Here is a 6,516-nt window from a genome sequence, read left to right as displayed (position 1 = left end):
TATTTTGACTGTACGTTTGAACTTGGTCGCATATTCACCAATATGTGTATGTGTGTAACTTTTGTGTCTGTGTGAAACAAGTTTATTCAATAGTCTCACCCCTTTGAGGAATAAATATAGAAGAGTTTTATTTTTTCCCAATATTTTCTTCCAGCCTTGGTTTGACATATCTTCGTCTCCCATCCTATAATATCGTTTGTGGAAGATTTCATTAATTTCTAGTGAGTTTTGGTCATTAAACTTGGTCCAATTCATTTTAAACCTTCCGATCTCACATCTGATCCTAAACATGCGACATTCTTCTACTATCATCATGGCCCTAGTCGCCCCAGTGTTTTGGGACAGAGAGGACAAATAGAGAAATCCTAATCTGGTGAAGTCATTATCCTCTTTTTATGATTGTTGATGCCTTTATGACAAAACACTAACAACTGGCCTTTGATACCTTCTGGAAAAACCTCTGGTAGTGTCTTATAAAGTTAAACATACACCTATCACTCCTTGATCTAGGAATTTTAGCCTTTTGTATTTGCATAAAAGAAATGACAACACACACACACAAACCACCGCAAAAACAAGCAAACCAATAAAGAAGAACACTAGACAAAAACCTTCAAAAAATTGTTACACATTACAGTCAAACATGGGAAACAACCCAAATGCACAGTGACAGGTGACTAGTTAAGCCAGTTGTCTATTTGTACAGTACTTTAGTATCGACTCCCACCCAGTGCACGTGTGAATACTTCAGAAGTATCGCGGAGTTCCCACAGCAGAGTTTACTGCTGTGAGCAAGCCTTTCACAGCAAACTCTGCACTCCCAGGAGGGGAGGAATCCCCTTTCTGATCATTGTCTTCTCCTCTAGTCTGGACTATGGGGAGACGATGACTAAGGTGACTTTTGGAAGCGTTGAGCTGGTTCCACCTCTAAGAAAGCCCTTGAGCACGGTGCCCGGTTCCTGTGTTTTTGTAGCTCCATGGCACCTCTCTTTAAACTGAGTGGTGTTTAACATATTCTCAGTTTTGAGCCTGGTGTAATTTGGGACATTAACATCTCCCTGAAAATCCTATTATACACACACTCACTCATACAATAAAGAGAAAGTCATGCAGTAGTTTTCAACCAGGGGCGATATTGCCCCCACAGGACGTTTGACAATGTCCGGAGATGTTTTTGATTTCCCCAATGAGGCGGAGGGTGCTGCTGGCATCTGGTAAACAGAGAAAAGAGATGTTGCTAAACATCCTACAACGCACAGCTCACCTCCAAAGTAGAGAATTATCCAGTCTGAAATGTCAAAAGCGTCGAGGTTGAGAAACTCTGAGGTACAGGAAATCTCTAACTTCAGACTTGTATAGAGAAACCGTAAATTCTGGAGAAGTTTAGAAAACCACACTCAGAAATATGGCACCTTGTAGGGGTAAACTTATGTGAAATAAACATGCCGTGCCATCAGGCTGCATTTATATACAGCTCTGGTAGACATTGTCTTCTCAACCTTCACACATCAAGTCATTTCAATAAGCCTGTGCAGTTTTTGTGGGAAGTAATTACAACTAAAAATGATAGCAAAACCATATTCTCAAAGGACAGCGTTGTACGGTAACCTAATGATGCAGATAGAATACCATTTAGTGCATTTTAAAAGAATTATGAAGAACACTGCCAATGACATTATGTTCTGTCCTTTAACGTATAACATAACATTTTAAGTGTGAAAGAAAGAGAGTACCTTTAAGTAATGCAAAGATAAATCTACTTATTTTCAAAATTAATTTAATCCCAGGAATGAGTACACTTATTTGTGCCATAATTTACACAAATGCATTCCAAAAAGATATTTTAGTTTTCTGTTTTGACCAGTAATAAATTATGAGTTTTGGAAGAGAATATATACTCCTAATACATCCACCTCTGTCCACACCTATGAGACAAATATTATTCAGTAAATTTTGCCTTATTGAAAGAGTGTATATAAAGGAATTTTATGCTGACAGATTTAGTAAATGTCACTTAAAGCATACCTTTATTCACTTATTTGACAAATATTTATTGAGCAACAATTAAACAAGCATTATGCTAAGAGCCAAAGGCATAGCAATGACCAAGAAGATAATGTCCTTCCCCATATGAATATAGCATCCTAGTGTCTTCATTAAATAGTTTATATATATTCTTAGTGAATGCTGAGCCAAAATAAGCCACCATCAACTCCATCTACCCCAAAATTACACTACATATATTGACTATTAATTTTAAAAGATCACCAAGGAAAGTGAAATTTCAAATATGCATGTTTCTTACATAAAAATAGTCATTTTATTTTGTAGTTTATCATCTAAATTAAAAATGATTTTCAGTAATTCGTGTATGTATATTTAAATGTTATCTAATATATATTATATATAATACATAAATATAAATTCATGTATATTTTTATATATATATATAAAACAAAAGGGTGATATTTTAAAAGTTTCATTAATAATCTTCCCTACTTAAAAAAAATGTATCTTGAACATGTACCTAGGAAGCAAAAGATATTAAGTAAATTAAATAAAAGCATAGAGACTGTCAGGTGGAAACCTGACAGTCATTACTTGATTTCTGGCCTGGATTTGAATTGAGCGAAAGCTGTTACCATCTGTTTACTATTTGTTGGCCAACTTTAAATGAACTGGTTGTCTCAATCCAGCTTGTTCCTCACTAAATCAGGTCGTGTTAAAAAAGAATGACTGTCATTAAATTGGAATAAATTGAGACCCACGGTGGTCGAAGAATCAGATTGAAAGATTGGTGGCTCACGTTGTTAAATCAACAGGGCAGCTTACATGTCACTTTTAAGGTTGGACACCATAGAAATGTCATAGAATTTCTGCTTGGGAATTTCAACATCTTTTTCAAAAATTAAAAAAAAAATTGAAAAAGAAAAAATGCGTCACAAAGAGACAAAGAAATATTTGAAAATTTCACGAGAAAAGTAATAAAGTGCTTTAAGCCACTATCTAAAATGTCCTGTTCATCCTAGCCTATGAAGTTAGAGCATTTGATTATATAATTCACAATACAAGTTACTGAAGTCATAATGAGAAATCTGAAGTCTCTTCCATCTTAGACTTTGTAAATTGGTAGGAGGAATAAGATAATTAAGTACAGAAAAATTATAATACAAAGCTAGATGCAAACATAACTGAGAAGACATAGTGCTATATAGCAAGCATCTCCTCTAATCATTTAGTCAATAAACATTTAGAAAACTATGTTCTGTTATGTCAACCCTCACCACTGGTTTATTTATATTGCCACACTTCTTTGAAATATTTTCCAGAAAAAATAAAATTATATATAGCTAATTGTAAGAATTAATTACACCTAAAAGTGATAGTTGAACTATGTCTTAAAAACGACTGTTATATAGGGGCTGGCCCAGTGGCATAGTGGTTAAGTTGATGCACTCCACTTCCCAGCAGCCTGGGGTTCACAGGTTTGGATCCCGGGCATGGACCTAGCACCGCTCATCAAGCCATGCTGTGGCAGCATCCCACATACAAAATAGAGGAAGACTGGTAACAGATGTTAGCTCAGGGCCAATTTCCCTTACTAAAAAAAGAAAAAAGATTGTTATATATATATATACACATACATACACACATATACTTATATGCATGTGTATGTGTGTGCGTATATGAAACAAATCAGTGAAATAACACTGTATGTATTTCTCCTCGTTTTCTGAGCACTCCCGCATGCTCTCAGGCAATGAGTGGCAGTGTGGAATGTTTCAGTGGAAAATATTGTCCAACGAGTATTGGGAATGGATGCTGAATGTTGGGAATGGATGCTGTCGTGCTTCACTCAGATGTCCCCTTAGGACCTTAGGATTGCTGAGAGTCCTGCTGGCAGAACAGCCTCCACTCTCAGCCATCTGGGTTAGTCAGTTCTCCTCCAATGACTGGTCAGACATGGGGATATAGAGCACCATGGCCTCGCCCCAACCGGGTACAACTCTGAAAGGTCCTCCCCACTTCAAAAGCTTTCTGTGCATCAGGCTGAAGCCTCAATCAAGATTTCACGACAGACAACTTCTCCCTTTGCCCACTCACTCCTGCTTCCTTCCCTTCTCTCCCCTCACTGTTGATTCCAGAAAAGCTCCCTAACACACCTTCTGCAGGCTAATCATCTCAGAGTCAGCTTCCTGTGAAACTGTGACAGTGTTAGTGATCCACACCACCAATAACCTTTGCTTCTTGGTGTTCTGCTGTACTCTCCTGTGTTGGGTGAGTTCACCATGGTTTGGTTATGGCTTCTTTATAAGCCATTTGTTTACATATTTCTTGGTCTGAAATCCTTTAAATAAAATCATTGAATAAACAGTGAGTACATAAAAAAGGCAATTAGAAATCCATGGGAGTCCTTTGACAATATGAGGGACATTATGAACATCAAGTGAGTTTGAGATGAGTGACCGATCCTTACACTAAGGAGACGGGGAAGAGACTCCAGCTGAAATTGCATCAGGGCTTCAAGCATTTTGAAGAGAACAGAAGAGGGAGTTCAATGTGTGATGCTAGGACAGGACCACAGCAGGACTATTATTATCAACACCAAATTATTATTAATAACCCCAAATTGCACTGATTCAGTTGGTATTCCCATATTTCTAGAAATGGATCACCTACCTTCAAGAGAATTTGGCTGTGTCAAACAGTAACTAAAAAGCTTAAAATTTTGGACACAATGATCAATATAACAAAGCATTTGCCTTTGTGATATTCAGTGAGTTTCAAAGAAAGCAGGGATCCCATTTCAAGACTAACACTTACGTATTGACTTTCTTAGAAAGTTATTTCATCTTAAATATAGATGTTCACGTCTTGTATAGTTTCCATATGGTAAAAATTAATATATTGAAACTTTAGTATAACACAATCCCCTCAATATACAAAGTTCTCTTCACTAATGATGGAATTAAAAGAGACCAAATTACTGAAAATGTGTTCTCCCAAAAGCACCATCTGGACTCTTGACAGAGTATTAGTGGCTGGAAACTTCGTTCTTAAATTTAATAACACTCTTGGGCCTCAAATCTGGTTAGTCCATCAAAAGCCAGGTTAACTAACAAAAAGACTCACCCTGCTTTGGTTATGTAACATACTTTTTTCTTCCATTTTCAGAAAACAATGCCAGTTTCAAAATACAATAAGTGAAATTCTCAACCATTTACCATATTCTGTTTAATACTGTTGGTCCCTAATATTTTCACGTAGAAAAAATAACGTATGTAATATTATTAATTCATTCAACTTTCTTCATTTATCAATACTCCTAAACCCATGAGCTCTGGGACTACTTTATCTTTCTTCAACATTATAAGATCAGCACCTAGGACAGTTCCTGGAACTTGTTAATCAGTCATATATTTATCATATATTATTGAATATAAAACAAACCCACAAATGAATGAATGAATAAGTGAATGAGTGAATGTATTCATCGTTGTATCTCCCAGAATGGGCCTCTGTTACTTGTGCTTCACATGCATTTTCTTTTCAATTAACTGATTAATTTAAAAAGTAAACATGAACTAAACAATTAATGGCAAAGCAAAACTTGTACACTAAGTATGAAGAAATGTCTTCAGCCAAGAGTTGAGCTGAAAACGTCTCGTTTTATTCATCATACATATACAAAAGTTTCATCTCAGACTGCCTGGAAAGGTTCTAATTCCGGTTGAAACATATTTAGAAGGACTCTGACCATCAAAGTAATGTCTTAGCAAATTTTATTTATACAACAGATGTTTTCTTCCAATGACTTTTCTCTAAGAGTGAGGGAATTTTAAATTGAGCAAATCTTCCTAGGTAGACATATTTGACAAACTATTTTCATACCACAAGGAAACAAATCAATATCCAAAAATATATATGGGCAATAGAAGTAAAAAGAATCTCCAAACTTGGCACATATTATGTCTCTTGACTTTACAAGGTCAAGACAGAAATAACAGTAAGATGGACAATTCACTGTTGGCACAGGCCTTAAAGAAATAATTTAAGAACCAGAGTTTAGAGACTGGTTCTCAAGATTAGAACTTCAACACTTCTTTCTTTCAGTGATTCCAGAGCTTATCAAGCTCTTCAAAATCTATTTAAAATAATTAATTTCAAAAGAGAATTACTCTATACATAAATCACAAAGGAAACTAGTTATAACTCACTTGATGCTTTTTATGTACACAAAAGTGAATATACATTTATATAATGTTATTGTAAAAATAAAGCCAAATTATTAATAAAATGTTTAGGTACGGGCTGGTCTGGTGGTGTAGTGGTTAAGTTTGCACACTCTGCTTTGGCGGCCTTGGGTTTACTGGTTCAGATCTCGGACACAGACCCACACGCTGCTCATCAGGCCATGCTGTGGTGGGGTCCTACGTACAAAATAGAGGAAGATTGGTACAGATGGTAGCTCAGTGACAATCTTCCTCGAGCAAAAAGAGGAGGATTGGCAACAGA

At 36.1% G+C, this 6,516-nt stretch overlaps 1 pseudogene; it reads right to left on the bottom strand.

Moving 5' to 3' along the window:
* Positions 1-1,119: 1,119 nt before the first annotated feature.
* The window catches only part of LOC100057654 (kanadaptin-like), a 70,891-nt pseudogene continuing 65,494 nt past the window's right edge, over positions 1,120-6,516 (bottom strand).

Source organism: Equus caballus, chromosome 30 (genome assembly GCF_041296265.1).
Source record: "Equus caballus isolate H_3958 breed thoroughbred chromosome 30, TB-T2T, whole genome shotgun sequence".
Taxonomy (NCBI): domain Eukaryota; kingdom Metazoa; phylum Chordata; class Mammalia; order Perissodactyla; family Equidae; genus Equus; species Equus caballus.
The sequence above is the reverse complement of the archived record's forward strand: the minus strand, read 5'-3'. Positions and strand labels throughout refer to the sequence as shown.